Source organism: Bos taurus, chromosome X (genome assembly GCF_002263795.3).
Source record: "Bos taurus isolate L1 Dominette 01449 registration number 42190680 breed Hereford chromosome X, ARS-UCD2.0, whole genome shotgun sequence".
Taxonomy (NCBI): Eukaryota; Metazoa; Chordata; class Mammalia; order Artiodactyla; family Bovidae; genus Bos; species Bos taurus.
This window is the reverse complement of record NC_037357.1, coordinates 128672043-128691130: the sequence shown is the minus strand read 5'-3', so window position 1 is coordinate 128691130 and position 19088 is coordinate 128672043. Positions and strand designations below refer to the sequence as shown.

The 19088-nt window shown below is 41.6% G+C and overlaps 1 protein-coding gene across 1 annotated transcript in view; it reads right to left on the bottom strand.

The window, feature by feature from the left end:
• Positions 1-1698: 1698 nt before the first annotated feature.
• FANCB (FA complementation group B) overlaps positions 1699-19088 on the bottom strand; it is a 56154-nt gene continuing 38764 nt past the window's right edge. Inside the window, exon 10 of the transcript XR_009493617.1 lies at positions 1699-1988. The gene's annotated coding sequence lies outside the window, so the exon portion shown is untranslated. The remainder of the gene's footprint in view (positions 1989-19088) is intronic.

The window sequence follows — 19088 nt, the reverse complement described above, 5'->3', positions numbered from 1 at the left end:
TATTTTAGGTACTTCAAATATGTATATCTGAATTTCTAGATCAGTAATAACTTTGAAAAATGTTCTCTTTTGTCTTGACATATTTGTGGAATTCAGTTTTTTGAAGGGGATTACATAGCTAAAGAAAGAATGCATGCAAAAAAAGCATTTTTAAAACTTTTAAATTTGAGTTCCTGTATGTGCTTAGTTGATCAGTCATGTCCAACTCTTTTGCAACCCTGTGGACTGTAGCCCGCCAGGCTCCTCCATCCATGAAATTTTCCAGGCAAGAATATTGGATTGGTTTGCCGTTTCCTTCTCCAGGGGATCTTCCTGACCCAGGGATTGAACCCACGTCTCCTGCATTGCAGGCAGATTCTTTACCACCTGAGCCACCGGGGAAGCCCTGAGTTTCTATATAGAGTTCCTGTATACCAGTCCTTCAAACTCTCTTTACGTTAGCATCTTATATAACTATAATAAAATGAATTTTAGTAATAAAATACTATTTTTATGTAAAAATTTAGACAGCTGAGATTATTGCCATCTACCTTTCTCAGTTGTCTTTTCTAGGTCTAACTGGATTTGTACCCTAACAAATGCTATTTATTACCACTTTCTTGCATTGAATAGTTCAGTTACTTTTGATATTAAATTCTATTAGGTTTTATTCATGTATGTGACCTCCAATGATCACATTTTTATTATGTACCTCCTATTGATTACATTCTTAAAAGTCCATGCCCTCAATGAGCTTCCTTTCTAGTTGGGAAACAAACAAACCAGAAAGAACAAATGAGATGGGAAATTATAATTCCCATATGGTGGGCATTACAATACAATAAAATTAGTCCAGTAGTTGTGGGAATATATAAAACATGACTCTAACCTAGTCTTGAGGGATCAGCAAAGACTTTTCCCATCAACTGGCTTTAAATTGTGATACAAAGGAGAAGCAGGACGTATGCCAGTGAGGAATGGAGGGAAGATCACGTCAGGCTAGGGAACAAGACGGGGAAGGCTGGGAGGGGAGCCCAGACAGGGAGAGAGGAAGGAAGAGATATTGATTGATGAGCATCTGCCAGAAAGGGAAAATAAATAAGAGGATAGGACTAGGAAAGAAGGAATGGGATGATTAGTGAGCAGTGGGGGAGGCAGAGGAGGATGCCACATAACGCTGAAGAAGTATTATACATACTGACCAGACCACGATGGTCTTGTAAAATCATGTCAAGGGGTTCACTAGGAGGTCAATGGGAAGCATCTGACTTGTTTTGAACCAGGAGGTGACAAGATCTGATTTTCATTTGGAAAGAGTATTCTGGTTACTGTTTGGGATGTAGATTGGACCAGAGCACTACACAGCAGGCAATGTGAGGAAGCCACCACCACAGTCCAGGTGAAAGATGTGGCCTGAACAAGGTGGTGGCAATGCAAATGAAGGGAATTGGGAAACATTTTGGCATTGAAAGGAATTGGGAAACATTTTGCCTTTTTTTGGCATTGAAAAGGGCAGAACTTTCTGTTTGTGTAATAGATCACCAGTTAAGGCAGATGTTGAATGGAGTGCCTAAGGTGGGTGATATACTCTTGAAACTCATTTTCATTGTTGTGTGAAAGCTACTGAACTCCTTTTGTGATGTAAATATAAGAAGAGAAGGCAGCACTATTCAGCCTGGGAAGACTTGTGGGAACTGCATAGCAGCCTCAAGGTTCAAAGGGAAGGAGATATAGGGGAATCATAGGAAGTCATTTCTCACCTTGGTCCTGGAATGTGGCAGGGTGAAGGCCTCCAAAGAGCTCGTGCAAACAAGTGGTGAGATGAAGAGCCTGTAGTTAGGCCGGCTGCCTGGACAGAGGTACCAATAGCCAGACTGTGCTAAACCCAAGCTCTTTGTCTTGAATCTCCACGTCAGGAGCCAGCCAGCACAGCAGAGCAAGTGGAAGTCCAGAATACTGTCTACTCCCCTTCCTCACAGTGGTCTGCATGACTAGGGTCCCAGCCTAAGCTGTGAAGAGAGGAAATCTTTGAATTAAAGGAAAGATTTACGATTTACATTTTAAATGTAAATATATTCATCTTGTTTAACAAAAAAGATACTATAAAAGGACCATTGATGAAAAAATCTTATTCCGAACTCTGTTTCAATCACTAAACATAACAGGTAATTTTATTAGTTTCTGAATGAGTTTCTTCTGGCTACTGAATCAGACTATCATAAACTTGGCTGCTGGCATCCTTTGACCGCGGCTACACCACTGTATTCTCTGCCCTTGTGGCCACACTGCCTTCTCTTCAGTGTCTGCGATCACTGAAATAGACACAGGTTCCAGAGATTAGGAACTAGCTCTATCTGTTGTTGCTATTGTTTAGTGGCTAAGTCCTGTCCGACTCTTTTCTGACCCTATGGACTGTAGCCCACCAGGCTCCTCTGTCCATGAGATTTCCTAGGCAAAAATACTGGAGTGGGTTGCCATTTCCTACTCCAAGGGATCTTCCTGACCCAGGGATGGAACCTGCATCTCCTGCACTGACAGGAGGATTATTTACCACTGAGCCACCAGGGAAACCCAGGAATGCAAGAGACTCAGGTTCAATCCCTGGGATGGGAAGATCCCCTGGAGAAGGAAATGGCCACCCACCCCAGTATTCTTGCCTGGAAAAGCCCATGGACAGAGGAGCCTGGAGGGCTACAGTCCATGGGGTCACAAAGAGTCAGACAAAACTGAGCGACTGAGCACACATCCATAAGCAACTACAAGGCTCTTGCATTTTTGGACCCAATTTCAAAGTGTGGGGGTGGTGATTTCCACACATCTCCAAGAAACAAGTCTCTGGACAGCTACTGGGTGTCCTACACTGTGCCCTCCCACATCAGATGCCAGTCACAAGCCCAAGATAGTAGACTTTTGTACAGAGAAGGAAATGGCAACCCACTCCAGTATTCTCTCCTGGAGAATCCCATGAACAGAGGAGCCTGGCAGGGATTGCAAGAGTCAGACACAATTTAGTGACTAAACAAACAACAGAATTATTATTCCTCTTACCAACCAGTTACAGATCAGATGTTCCCATGACCCCTTCCTTGGGTTCCATCAGTTTGCTACAGCAGCTAATGGAACTCAGGAAACCCACTTACTCCCTGGTGGTTTAGTCACTAAGTCATGTCCGGCTCTTGCAACCCCATGGACTATAGCCCGCCAGGTTCCTCTCTCCATGGTATTCTACAGGCAAGAATATTGGAGTGGGTTGTCATTCCCTTCTCCAATATACTCCCTAGCTTACCAATTTATTATAAAAGGATACAACTCAGGAACAGCCAGGTGAAGGAAACACATACGGCAAGGTATGGGGAAAGGGCACAGAGCTTCTTTGCCTTCTTCAGGTGCCACCTTCCCCACATTCCCACATATTCACCAACCTGCACGCTTCCCAAACCCTGGAGGCTTCATTAGCTAGGTATGGCTGATATAATCACTGTCTACTGGCATGGGAACTCAATCTCCAGCCCCTCCTCTACAGGGGAGGGGAGGTTGGAGGTGGGACTGAACCTTCCAACCCTCCAATCACAAGGCTGGCTCCACTGACAACCAGGCCCCATCCTTAAGTGCAGTCCAAAGGTCACTTCATTAACTTAACAAAAGAAAGTGAAGTCACTCAGTCCAGTCCCACTCTTTGGGGCCCCGTGGACTGTAGCCCACCAGGCTCCTCCGTCCATGGGATTCTCCAGGCAAGAATTCTGGAGTGGGTTGCCATTTCATTCTCCAGGGGATCTTCTGGACCCGGGGATTGCACCCAGGTCTCCCACATTGCAAGCAGACTCTTTAACCTCTGAGCCACCAGGGCAGACCCTTAACAATTGTATCTCTCTTTACAGGAAATTCCAAAGAATAGCAAGGCAAGATAAGAATAGCAAGGAGAGATAAGGAAGCCTTCTTCAGTGATCAGAGCTAAGAAATAGAGGAAAACAATGGAATGGGAAAGACTAGAGATCTCTTCAAGAAAATTAGAGATACCAAGGGAACATTTCATGAAAAGATGGGCACAATAAAGGACAGAAATGGTATGGACCTAACAGAAGGAGAAGATATTAAAAACAGGTGGCAAGAACACACACAGAAGAACTATACAAAATGGATGTTCCTGACCCAGATAACCATGATGGTGTGATCACCCACCTAGAGCTAGACATCCTGGAATGCAAAGTCAAGTGGGCCTTAGTAGGCATCATTATGAACAAAGATAGTGGAGGTGATGGAATTCCAGCTGAGCTATTGCAAATCCTAAAAGATAATGCCATGAAAGTGCTGCATTCAGTATGCCAGCAAATTTGGAAAACTCAGCAGTGGCCACAGGACTGGAAAAGGTCAGTTTTCATTTCAATCCCAAAGAGAGGCAATGCCAAAGAATGTTCACACTACCGCACAATTGCACTCATCTCACATGCTAGCAAAGTAATGCTCAAAATGCTCCAAGCCAGGCTTCAACAGTACATAAACCATGAACTTCCAGATGTTCAAGCTGGATTTAGAAAAGGCAGAGGAACCAGTGATCAAATTGCCAACCGCTTCCACTGGACCATTGAAAAAGCAAGAGAATTCCAGAAAAAAAATCTCCTTCTATTTTATTGACTACGCCAAAGCCTTTGATCCTGTGAATCACAACAAACTGTGGAACATTCTTAAAGAGATGGGAATACCAGATCACCTGACCTGCCTCCTGAGAAATCTGTATGCAGGTCAGGAAGCAACCGTTAGAACTGGATATAGAACAACAGACTGGTTGCAAATTGAGAAAGGAGAATTTCAAGGCTGTATATCGTCATCCTGCTTATTTAACTTATATGCAGAGTACGTCATGTGAAATGCCACGCTGGATGAATCACAAGCTGGAATCAAGAGTGTTCCCTTGTGATCAAGGGAGAAATATCAATAAGCTCAGATACACATGTAATACCACCCTATGGCAGAAAGAGAAGAAGAACTAAAGAGCCTCTTGATAAAAGTGAAAGAGGACAGTGAAAAAATTGGCTTAAAACTCAACATTCAGAAAACTAAGATCATGGCATCTGTTCCCATCAGTTCACTTTAGTCACTCAGTCGTGTACGACTCTTCAGGACCCCATAGACCACAGCATGCCAGGCCTCTCTGTCAATCACCAACTCCCAGAGTTTACTCAAACTCATTTCCATTGAGTCGGTGATGCCATCCAACCATCTCATCCTCTGTCGTCCCCTTTTCCTCCTGCCTTCAATCTTTCCCAGCATCAGGGTCTTTTCAAATGAGTCAGCTCTTCGCATCAGGTAGCCAAAGTATTGGAGTTTCAGCTTCAACATCAGTCCTTCCAATGAACACTCAGGACCGATCTCCTCTAGGATGGACAGGTTGGAACCCCTTGCAGTCCAAGGGACTCTCAAGAGTCTTGTCCAACACCACAGTTCAAAAGCATCAATTCTTCAGCACTCAGCTTTCTTTATAGTCCGACTCTCACGTCCATACATGTCTACTGGAAAAACCTTAGCCTTGACTAGACCTTTGTAGGCAAAGTAGTGTCTCTGCTTTTTAATATGCTGTCTCAGTTCAGTTCAGTTCAGTTCAGTTGCTCAGTCGTGTCCGACTCTTAGCAACCCCATGAATCGTAGCACACCAGGCCTCCCTGTCCGTCACCAACTTCTGAAGTTCACTCAAACTCACGTCCATCGAGTCAGTGATGCCATCCAGCCATCTCATCCTCTGTCATCCCCTTTTCTTCCTGCCCCCAATCCCTCCTAGCATCAGAGTCTTTTACAATGAGTCAACTCTTCACAAGAGGTGGCCAAAGTACTGGAGTTTCAGCTTTAGCATCATTCCTTCCAAAGAACACCCAGGGCTGATCTCCTTTAGAATGGACTGGTTGGATCTCCTTGCAGTCCATGGGACTCTCAAGAGTCTTCTCCAACACCACAGTTCAAAAGCATCAATTCTTCGGCACTCAGCTTTCTTCACAGTCCAACTCTCACATCCATACGTGACCACAGGAAAAACCATAGCCTTGACTAGACGAACCTTTGTTGGCAAAGTAATGTTTCTGCTTTTCAATATGCTATCTAGGTTGGTCATAACTTTTCTTCCAAGGAGTAAGCGTCTTTTAATTTCATGGCTGCAGTCACCATCTTCAGCGATTTTGGAGCCCCCAAAAATAAAGTCTGACACTGTTTCCACTGTTTACCCATCTATTTCCCATGAAGGGATGGGACCAGATGCCATGATCTTCGTTTTCTGAATGTTGAGCTTTAAGCCAACCTTTTCACTCTCCTCTTTCACTTTCATCGAGGCTTTTCAGTTCCTCTTTACTTTCTGCCATAAGGGTGGTGTCATCTGCATATCTGAGGTTATTGATATTTCTCCCCACAATCTTGGTTCCAGCTTGTGCTTCTTCCAGCCCAGCGTTTCTCATGATGTGCTTTGCATATAAGTTAAATAAGCAGGGTGACAGTATACAGCCTTGATGTACTCCTTTTCCTATTTGGAACCAGTCTGTTATTCCATGTCCAGTTCTGTTGCTTCCTGACCTGCATATAGGTTTCTCAAGAGGCAGGTCAGGTGGTCTGGTATTCCCATCTCTTTCAGAATTTTCCACAGTTTATTGTGATCCACACAGTCAAAGGCTTTGGCATAGTCAATAAAGCAGAAATAGATGTTTTTCTGGAACTCTTGCTTTTTCGATGCTCCAGCAGATATTGGCAATTTGATCTCTAGTTTGGTCATAACTTTCCTTCCAAGGAGTAAGCCTCTTTTCATTTCGTGGCTGCAATCACCATTTACAGTGATTTTGGAGCCCAAGAAAATAAAGTCTGCCACTTTTTCCACTATTTCCCCATCTATTTGCCATGAAGTGATGGGACTGGATGCTATGATCTTAGTTTTCTGAATGTTGTGCTTTAAGCCAACCTTTTCACTCTCCTCTCCCACTTTCATCAAGAGGCTCTTTAGTTCTTCTTCGCTTTCTGACGTAAGGGTGGTGTCATCTGCATGTCTGAGGTTATTGATACTTCTCCTGGCAATCTTGATTCCAGCTTGTGCTTCATCCTGTCCAGCATTTCTCATGATGTACTCTGCATGTAAGTTTAAGCAGGGTGACAATATACAGCCTTGATGTACTCCTTTTCCTATTTGGAACCAGTATGTTGTTCTATGTCCAGTTCTAACTGTTTCATGGTCAATAAAGCAGAAATAGATGTTTTTCTGGAACTCTCTTGCTTCTTCGATGATCCAGCGGATGTTGGCAATTTGATCTTTGGTTCATCTGCCTTTTCTCATTACTTCATAGCAAATAGATGGGGAAACAATGAGAGACTTTATTTTGGGAGGCTCCAAAGTCCTGCAGATGGTGACTGCAGCCATGAAATTAAAAGACACTTGCTGCTTGGAAGAAAAGCTATGACCATCCCAGACAGCATATTAAAAAGCAGAGACATGGCTTTGCCAACAAAGGTCCATCTAGTCAAAGCTATCATTTTTCCAGTAGCCATGTATGAATGTGAGAGTTAGAGTATAAAGAAAGCTGAGTGCTGAAGAACTGATGCTTTTGAACTGTGGTGTTGGAGAAGACTCTTGAGAGTTCCTTGGACTGCAAGGAGATCCAACCAGTCAATCGTAAAGGAAATCAGTCCTGAATATTCATTGGAAGGACTGATGCTGAAGCTGGAACTCCAGTACTTTGGCCACCTGATGTGAAGAACTGACTCATTGGAAAAGACTCTGATGGTGGGAAAGATGGAAGACAGAAGAAGGGGTAGACTGAGGATGAGATGCTTGGATGGCATCACTGGCTCAATGGACATGAGCTTGAGCAAGCTTCAGGAGTTGGTGATGGACAGGGAAGCCTCGTGTGCTGCAGTCCATGGGGTCACAAAGAGTTGGATATAAGTGAACAACTGAACTGAACTTACAGGAAATTCCAAGGATTTTAGGAGTTCTGTGCCAGAAATGAGGCTTATGTTCATGTTAAATCACTTCATTCCCGTTCAACTCATTGCGACTCAATGGACAGTGTCCAGCCAGGCTCCTCTGTCCATGACATTCTCCAAGCAAGAATACTAGAATGGGCTGCCATTTCCTTTTCCAATCCATCTTCCCGACCCAGGGAGCAAACCCACATTTCACTTTGTTTCCTGCACTGGCAGGTGGGTTCTTTACCATTAGCACCACCTGGGAAGCCCACCAGAAATGAGGATGAAGACTAAATACAGTTGACCCTTGAACAATACAAGGGTTAGGGGTGCCTACTCTCTTCAAAGTCAAAACTCAGAGTGTAACATAGTTATTCTTCCATATCCTTGTTTCTGGATTCTTGGATTCAAGCAACCAAGGATCGCATAATACTGCAGTGTTTACTACTGAAAAAAATCCCAGTGTAAGTGGACCCTTGAGGTTCAAACCCATGTTGTTCAAAGGCCAACTGTACATATATACACACACAAACACACACACATATATATATATATACATTTCTTATTATATATCACAACATCACAAGTAAGGAGTTTTAACTCAAGGGTAATGCTAACGACACTAAAATAATAGACACTTGGGAATTTATCATGTGGTGCCAGGAGTTCTCCTAAACATTTTATATATCATGCCATTTTTTTTCTTTTTTTTTTTTTTTGCCAGTCCATATATCGTGTAGGATCCCAGCTCCCCGACCAGGGATTGAACCCATGCCCCTTGCATTGGAATTGTGGAGTTCCAACCATTGGAGAGCTAGGGAAGTCTCCATCATTCCATTTATGATCCCCCACTTTACAGTCGAAACCGAGGAGTCCAACTTCTGGCCAAAAACCTACGTGTGATTTTTCAGACCCAAGCAGAGGCAGTTACAAATGCTTTCCGTGGCAGGCATCCTGATGTGTATCTGACTTCCTAATCCAGGCACCTTGATTGAAAGGCCTCCTTCTTATCTGGGGCCTTCCTCTGGTGCCTCCCCTGAGACCTCTTCATCAGGGGAAGAAGACGAGATCCTTGAACACAATTTCCTTCACTCAGCCTCAGTCCTCTTCCACTCCTAGCCTTTCCCCTCTCCCTTCCCCTACTCCCAGGTCCAGAGAGCAGCAGCAGCCCCTTGTGTGGGCCTCCCTCAGCAGGCAGATGACCCTTCTGCCTGTGCTGATCCACCTAGTGGGCCCTTCCTCGGTGGAAAATGGAAGTGTAGGTCGCTGGTGCTCTCTCTGCTCTTGCTTATACTATCACAGTAGGTTAGTAAATGCTTGAACGCTACTTTTCTTTGGCTGGCTGTTTTCATCAGCCACTCTGACACCTGGCAGCTCAGCTCTTCCTAGCTCAGCTGAGCTTCAGACAGAAACTTGGGCCCCTGGAGGCTGAATAACTAGCCTAATGTACCTGGCTATAAAGTGGTGGGTCCCAGGTTTGAACTTGGAATGTCTTCTAAAATCAGAATAACATACATGATTAGCTGAGAGTAAATAAAGCCACAATGAGCCACGCAGGGTTCACAAAAATAGTAAACTTCACCACAAGGACAGAGAAGCCTGGTGGGCTGCAGTCATGGGGTCACGAAGAGTCGGACATGATTTAGTGACTGAACAGCAACAACCCTAAGACTTGATACTCATTGCAAATAATTCACAGGGTTCTGGCAGTATTAAGTTTTGATCTGAGCCCTCCTAAAGCCAGGTGTGTGGTTGAGAGAAATGACTCTCCCAGTTCTACAAACTCTAGAAAATTCACATTAACTGTATTTCTAAGTTTGTTTCCCTCTAATGACTCTACAAAACATTGCTTGCTCTTTTCACAATGCTCTCTCATAAACCTGAACCATGGTAGTTTTTCACTGTGAAAATGGGGATCACATGATATTCGGTGTTAACTTTATATGTGGGTATATTCTACAGTTTCTAGACAACGTGTAACTTGAAAAATGATTCTATTCTTAATGTCTGCAGATTAACATCACTATGCTAGCCTGCTTTGGCTTAATGTTGGCATGGTATATCTTTGCCCATACTTTTACTTTTCACCTTTCTGTATCTTACTATTTAAAGTGTATCTCTTATATATAAGACAGACAAACCTAAACTAAGAAATATACAAATAATGATAACAACTTGTGTCTTTTATCTGGAATATTCAATCCATTTACATTAAACGCAATTACTGATATTGTTGGATTTATATCTACTATCTTACTGTACTATCTACAATATTTTGGCCACCTGACATGAAGTGCTGACTCATTGAAAAAGACTCTGATGCTGGAAAAGATTAGGGCAGAAGAAGGGGGAGACAGAAGATGAGATGGTTGGATGGCATCATTGACTCAATGTACATGAGTGTGAGCAAACTCCAGGAGATAGTGAAGGACAGGAAGCATGGTAAGCTGCAGTCCATGGGGTTGCAAAGAGTTGGACACAAATGAGCAACTGAATAACAACAAAATCTTACTATTGTATTTGCTTTTATCTGGCCCATCTGGTTTATGTTCCTTCTTCCCTTTTCACTTGCCTTCTTTTTAATTAATAACATTTTGACTACTCTTTCCCTAGCTGTTTTAGCAATAATTTTTTATCAAGGTAAATTTGCATAAAATAAAATGCACAGATTTTAAAGGTATAGTTTGATGATTTCTAACAAATGTATATTATACACTTATGTAACCGTCATTCTAATCAAGATTTACAACTTTTCTATCGTTGCAAAAAGTTCATGCCCCTTTCTAGTTAACATTTTCCACAGTCATAGATTAATTTTGTCTGTTCTAGAACTTCACATAGATAAGATCATAAATTATTTACTCATTTATATTTTTGTTCAATGCAATAGTATGTTTATGAACTTAATCTATATCATTGTTCTTTTTATTCCTGAATAGTATTTCATGGTAGGGATACAATACCACAATTTGTTTACCTGTTTTCCTATTGAAGGACATGTGGGTTCTTTCCTTCAGGGGTTATTATAATGAAGCCACATAAACACTGGTGTACAAGACTTTTGAGGGATATATTTTTTGAGTAAGTACCTAGGCGTGGAATTTCTGAGCCATCCAAACATCTATTAATCTTTAGTGTTTAACTTATAGATTAAAAAATGCTTTTTTTTGGCTTACTATAGCCTAATACAAACTATTTTTTTTTTCATTTTCCTGATATGTTTAGAACCTAATATTCATTTTTTAAAAACATTGGGAGTACAGTTGCTTTACACTGCTGTTTCAGTAGAACCTAACAGTCTTAAAATCCATTTCCCCTCTAGACTACTTTGTAATTGTTGCAATGCATTTTATATTACTATTTTAATCATTTATATACTTATTTTTCTCAAATGAGAATTGTATTTTAAGATGTACAACATATTTTGATACACTGTGAAGTGATTACCACAATCTAACTAACATTTCCATCACTTCCCCGTAGTTAGTTTTTTCTTCTATGATTAGAGCACTTGAGATCTACTCTTTTAGCAAATTTCAAACATGCATTAACTACAGTCACCATGCTATACCCTAGGCTCCCAGGACTTATTCATCTCATAACAGAAAGTTTGTACCCTTTGATCAATTACTTCTCCTTTTCCTCTACCCTTCAGCCTCTGGTACACACCAATCTACTCTCTGGTACTATAAGCTCAATACTTTTTCCTTCTTTTTTTTTTTTTAACAATTTTACATATAAGTTAGATCATGTGATATTTATCTTTCTCTATAGGCTTATTTCATTTGGCATAATGTCCTTCAGGTTATTCATGTTGTCAAATGGCAGGACTCCCTTCTTTTTTAAGGCTGAATAATATTTGATTGCATATATGTAACATTTTCTTTATTCATTCATCTATCAATGGACATACCTTGCCTGCTGTGAATAATGCTGAAATGAACATGAGATTGCAGATGTTTCTCCAAGAAACTGATTTTATGTCCTTTGGATATATACCCATAAGTGAGAATTGATGGATAATATGAATTTTTTATTTCCAATTATATTTCCATTTTGAATTTTTTGAGGAAAGTGACTATCAATTTACATTCTCACCAAGAGTACACTGCTTTTCCAGCTAATGTTTTTGATGTGACAATTTACATTTTTTATACTGTATATCCAATAACAAATTATTGCAGCTATATTCTTAATACTTTCATTATTTAACCTTTACACTAAAGTTATGTGTGCCAGATACCACCATTACAATACTAGTGTACTCTTAATTTGACTAGTAAGGTTTATACTTTCATATGATTTCCTGTTACTACTTAGCATTCTTTCTTTTCAACTTGAAGAACTTCCTTTAGAATTTCTTGTAAGTATGCCCAGTTGTGATGAATTCCTTCCACTTCTGTTTGCCCAAGAATGTAATTCTCTCTCCTTCATTCCTGAAGTTCAACTTTGCTGTGTGTGTGCGTTAGTCACTTAGTTATCTCCACCTCTTTGTGACCCCATGGACTGTAGCCTGCCAGGCTCCTCTGTCCATGGGATTCTCCAGGCAAGAATACTGGAGTGGGTTGCCATTTCCTTCTCCAGGGAATCTTCCTGACCCAGGGATCGAACCTAGGTCTCCTGCATTGCAGGCAGATTGTTTAGCATCTGAGCTATAGAGAAGTCCCTCAACTTTGCTGGGAAAGTATTTACGGCTGGCAGATTACCCTTTTACCAATTTGAATATATCATCCTTCTCTTCCCTGGCCTGCAAGATTTCTGCTGAGAAACCTACTTATGTTGAGGGCTGGGCATTGGGATGTGGTTTTTCTTGTATGTAATGAGCTTCTTTTCTCTTGCTGATCTTGCTTTCTCTGGAAAAATGCTCTCTTTGTCTTTGACAGTTTTATTACAGTGTTTCAATGAAGTCTTGGTTGGGTTGAACCTGATTGAGGACCTTTGACCTTTATGTACCAGGACATCCATATTTTTCCCCAGATTTGGGGTGTTTGGGGCCATTATTTCTTTAAATAAGCTTTCTGCTCCTTTCTCTTTTTCCCTTTTAGGGTTTCTGTATTATTTGGCTTGAGTTGTCCTGTAAGCTTTCTTCATTCCTTTTCATTCTTTTCTCTCCTCTGACTGGATAATTTCAAATGAAATGCCTTCTAGTTCACTACTCTTGATCACGTCTGCTGTTGGAACAGTCTATTGCATTTTTAAATTTCAATCATTATATTCCTCAGCTCCAAACTTGTGTTTGGTGTCTTTAATGTTTTTTCTCTTTCTGTTGAACTTCATTTTGTTCTTGTATCTTTTTCTTGCTTTTGTTAAATTGTCAGTCTATAGCTCACTGAACTTTAATTATTTTGGACGACCTGTCAGGAAGTTATGGATGTGAGAATTGGACTGTGAAGAAGGCTGAGCACCAAAGAATTGATGCTTTTGAACTGTGGTGTTGGAGAAGACTCTTGAGAGTCCCTTGGACTGCAAGGAGATCCAACCAGTCCATTCTGAAGGAGATCAGCCCTGGGATTTCTTTGGAAGGAATGATGCTAAAGCTGAAACTCCAGTACTTTGGCCACCTCATGCGAAGAGTTGACTCATTGGAAAAGACTCTGATGCTGGGAGGGATTGGGGGCAGGAGGAGAAGAGGACGACAGAGGATGAGATGGCTGGATGGCATCACTGACTCGATGGATGTGAGTTTGAGTGAACTTCAGAAGTTGGTGACGGACAGGGAGGCCTGGTGTGCTACGATTCATGGGGTCACAAAGAGTCGGACATGACTGAGTGACTGATCTGATCTGATCTGTCAGGCAGTTTGTGGATCTCCATTTCTCTGCCATCAGTTCCTGGAAGTTTACTGTATTCCTTTGGTGGTGTCATGTTTCTCAACTCATTGTGATCTGTGTAACCTTGTCTGTGTATTCAAAGTAGTCATCTCTTCCAGATTTAACGCACTGATTTTGTTAAGGAAAAACCTTCACCTGTGAGTCACGGCATGCCGGTGCATGCTGTGGCATTTGGTCTAGTGGTGTGAGGTGCCAAGTGTGGGGGCATGTGGTGTCTCTGGGTCTGGGGTGGTACAAAGCGTCTCATCGACTCAGTCATTGATCACAACGGTGACAACTCCAGGATCCATTGTGGTGAGAGCTGCAGGGTATCTGGTGGCTACAATGGATGTTGGGGTCCTTAGTGATACCTCTAGGTCCAGAAGTGAGGGTCTGGGACTGGTATTAGTTCTGGCCAGAGCTGGTGGTGGTCACATGTTCGACTATGGGCACTGGCTGTAGGTGCCTTTGTGGGGGTGGAGGCCAGCTGAGGGGACACATATAGTGACAAGGGCCAACGTCAAGGGCCAACGGTGGACACAGAAGTATCTGCAGGGTTCCAGGCTATTTAATGTGCCCTCATGTGGCTGCAGGAGCTAGCTGCAGGTACATGCATGGCAGTAAGGTCCAGTCAAAGGAGGCAGGGCCAGCTCCAGGCATACAAGCAGCTGAGGTGCCTGGACTTTTGGCACACCCTTATGCATCTACTGGGGCTAGCTGCAGGTAGCCACAGGGTGGTACTACATGGACCTAAGCTGGCATTATGCACCCACACAGTCACAAGGGTGTTAGTCGCTCAGTCATGCCCGACTCTTTGCGACCCCATGGACTGCAGCCCACCAGGCTCCTCTGTCCATGCAATTTTCCAGGCAAGGACTACTGGAGTGGGTTTTGTGGCTAATTGCCAGTGCAGATCCTGGGTCCTGGACATCCTGCAGCAAGTTCTGGGCAAAGACAGGGGAAAACAGGAAGGGACTCAGGCAGCTGGCATCTGTCTGCAAAGGCAAAATGAGGCCCTCAGGAACAGAAGCTGCAGGGGGCCACGGTGGCTGTGCTGGCCACTGGTTTCCTCAGTGTCAAAAGCTTTTGGGACCTTCTGTGGAGCGGTCTGCTGGGGCCTGTGATGAGGTCCTCAGTGATGAAAGCTGCAGGGGTCCGCAGCATCCTCAAGGCTTGTGGAGGTCTTCAGTGGCAAAGGCTACTGGGGTCTTCTGCAGAGCAGGTCACTGGGAGCCACATTCACTCCCACTGCATGGCTGATACTAGTAGCCCCTGCCCATCTTCCATATTCCTAGCCATCTCTAGATGTCACAACTATGCCAGTCTCTGGGTAGCATGATATGAAGCAGGTCTTTTGTGCAGTATCCTGAAAGGCTGGGTAAGCTGGTCACTCATCATTCATTCCTTTCTTCTTTTCCCAGCAAAGGGAACTGTTTTGGGCCAGGGAGCTCCCTCCAGGCACTGACCAGTGTTCACTTAGGACTGGGATGATGCAGGCAAAATGGAGCTGTTCTTCCTACTCTTTTTTTATATAGTTATTCTCAGGTTGGTGGTCCACTGTGTTGCTGAAGCTTCCTAAGTGGACTCCTGAGTACTCCCATAGCTATTTTTGTTTGTGGATTGCTGATTGTTGTTCTCTGGAGGGAGACAGAATGTCACTCTTCTGTCATCATGTATTTTAATTCTACAAATAATTTGAAGACATAACAATAACTGTTTTGTATGATATTGATTCATGTTTATTTACTATTTATCTTTTAATATGCTCTTCATTCTCTCCTGCAATTTTCATGTTTTCATACAGCATCATTTTGTTCTTGCCTGGAGAAATCCCCTTAATATTTTAGAGCAGGTCTGCTGGCAATGAATTCCCTTAGTCTTTGATTGAAAATGTATATACGTTATCTTCACTTTTGAAGCATATTTTTGCTACATCTATAGTTTTCAGCTCAGTTATTTTCTATAAGCAGTTTAAAGGTGAAATACCATTGCTTTCTGGGTTTCAATGTTTCTTTTAAGACACTGGCTGTTGGTTATACTCTTGTTCTTTTGAAGGCAATGTATTCTTCTCTAACCCTTTATCAGATTTTCCACTTTTTATCAGCTGTTTTTCCTTAATGCACATTAAGTGCAGTTTTCTACTTGTTTCTTGAGTCCTTGAGTTGATGTCTTGCATCAGTTTCAAAAAAATTCTCAACTATGACCTCTTCAGATATTGCTTTTGCCTCATTCTCTTTTCCTATGGAATGTGAGTTACATGAATGTTAAACTATTTGAGTAGGTCTTACATGTCTCTTTAGGGACTTCCCTGGTGGCTCAGATGGTTAAGCGTCTGTCTACAATGTGGGAGACCCGGGTTCGATCCCTGGGTTGGGAAGATCCCCTGGAGAAGGAGATGGCAATCCACTCCAGTACTATTGCCTGGAAAATCATGGACAGAGGAGCCTGGTAGGCTACAGTCCATGGGGTCGCAAAGAGTCAGACACAACTGAGCGACTTCACTTTCACGTTTCACTTTCACTTACATGTCTCTTATACACTAATCTTTTTTCCACTCTTTCTTTCTCTGCTTCAGTTTGAGCATTTTCCATTGACGCATATCTCAGTTCACTAATCCTACATCCTGCCATGTCGCCTCTGATGCCAAACTCATACATTATGCTTTAAATTTCAGATACTGCCTTTTTCAGTTCTAAACTTTCGTTTTGATTATTTAGACATCCCAATCATTTTAAATTTTCTGTTCTTTCATCTCTTTTGTCTTTATTCTCTATTTAGAATATATTCTGTAACATATTTTAGAGTTCTTATAAGCTAACTTCAGTATCAGCAACATCCATGGATCCACATCTATTTTTTTTTTTTCCTCTTAATTGCCAGTCTTGCTTTTTGCTCATCTAGAAACTTAACTGTGTGCCAGACAGTGTGAATAGAAAAACCATAGAAGTTTCACAGAAAAGAGGGTTTCCCTTTTATTATGCAATTAAGGTGAGTAGCTAATAATCTCAATCCAATCAGAAATTCAGCTTGATCTGGAACATACTGCAAACTTTGTAAGGCCCTGTCTCCTGGTATATTCCTGTTCATAGGTTCTGGAAATACAGATCTCCTTGGCCCTAGAAGCTAACAGATAGTTCTGACTTTCAGAGGTTTTCAGCCTCCATTAGCCTCCTACTTCACTCAGCTTTAAAACTTGGGAAATATCTTTAAGGGGAAACTCACCATGTGTTTGAAGCAATGCTCCTCTCTGGCAGCACTGTACAACTGAAAGATATTTCACATATTTGTCTTTTAAAAGTTTTTGTGCTAGCTCCTCCATTTCTTGTACAGCCACCGATGATGAAAATATTCCAAGGTGAAAACTATGTGCCTTTAGAGCCCCTTAATATTTCAGTGCCATAAAGGCTGCTGACTTCTCTGTCTTCAAGCAGAAGCCCTTTGCCTGGAACAAGCGTGATCTACAGCCTGCCCTGAGATAAACAAAGGACCGGCAATTATCGAGTCATTTTGGAACAACTCTGTTTTCTGTAATTTCAGTTCATCCAGTCTTTGTTTCCACAGCTCTCTGAATCCTTTAAAATGTGATTTTTGTACTGTATCCAGTTTTGTCTGGTGGGAGAGTGGCAATGTATTTCATTTCACTGTTAAATCAAAGTCAGGGTTGTCTTTTTTGTTTGCTCTTTATTTTCATTTATAGACTTTGAATTTTATGTCCAAAACTTCCTACCACTCTGAAAGCTTCTTCCAGCATGCATTTTAAGGTTTAGGATTGCTGAAACAACACATATATCCACAAAGTTTACCAACATCACAGAGCTGTTGTTAGTCAAGGTCCAGTTTTATGGATGCACCTTTCTTTTTGCTTTCAGTTGTACATGTTGTTGAAATGTTTATTTGCATCTCCTTCTCCATTAGTTTTTTTCTTTACCATTTTCCCTATTGACATGTTCCCTTTACCATTTTCAAGATATCTTCTCTGTATTGTAGATGTTAGTCCTTATTTTAAGCCATATCACAAATGACATCTTTCCCATGTTGTCTTTTGACTTTATTTTTTAATAAAGACGTTTTGAGTTTTTCTTTGTATGTGACTGAATGTTATGGCTTCTGGACTTTGTGAAATAAATTGATAATCTTTGAAGTTATCCCCTATTTTCATCTAGTTTTTTTTTTTTTTTTTTTTCCTTTTTTTATACTTGAAACTTTGATCCTGGTAATGGGCACATCCTCCCATGTCTTCTCCAGATGGCTACTTGGATTTCCTAGGATCACCTTTTACTCACTGAAGTGGAATGTTGTCAGTGTAAATATTCTTATAAGCATTTGGCTCTATTTCTGAATTTTCTGTTCTGTTCTATTCTGGTGTGTCTATGTGTACACCAGAAACACACTTTTCCTCATTGATATTTTACTATATGGGCTTCCCTGGTGGCTCAGTGGTAAAGACCTTGCCTGCAATGTAGGAAACACAGGTTTGATCCATGGGCCATGAAGATTCCCTGGAGAAGGAAATGACAATCCACTCCAGTATTCTTGCCTGGGAAATCCCATGGACAGAGGAGACTGACAGGCTATAGTTCATAGAGTTGCAAAAGTCAGACACAATTGAGTGACTAAACAACAGCAAATTTTACTATACATCTTAATAAGCAGTAGGGTGACTCTCCACTTGCTTTTCTTTTTCAGAATCTTCAAGGCTTTTCTGGCTTGCAGATTTTTCCACAAAAACTTTAGAATCAGGATGACTTGTTTCAAAGAGAACCTATTGGTATTTTTATTGGAACTGGGTTATATCCATTAACGAACATAGAACTGACAACTTAATGACACTGAGTTTCTATTTAAAAAGATGTGTCACTACTGATTTTTCTGGAGGGGAGGGTCCTTAGCAGTATTTGTTTCCTTCATTCTGGTCTTGCACCTTTCTTTCTAGGGGTACTTTTTTGTTCTTACTATAATTATGCTATATTTGCTTTCTTATATAGTCTCATTTTGTGGATAATGGATTGGAATTAATTTTTCAATACTTGAAAATGAGATTGCTCTTCAGTATTAGAAGCACCAAAGGATGTTTCAGAAACAAGAAGACTGCCTACACTGAGTTCAGCCTATTCAATAAAACACTGTTTTCATAAAATGAAATAATTTCACTGAAGGAGTTCAAGCTATTCTTTTCCATGATTTCTATCGTTGTTGTTCACTCAGTCGTGTCCAACTTTTTGCGACCCCATAGACTGCAGCACGCCAGGCTTCCCAGTCCTTCACCATCTCTTGGAGTTTGCTCAGATTCATGTCCATTCTATCGTTAACTCAAAAACCTGGGCGCACTCCTTGGCTACTCCCGTCTCCTTCTGCTGACCATCTATG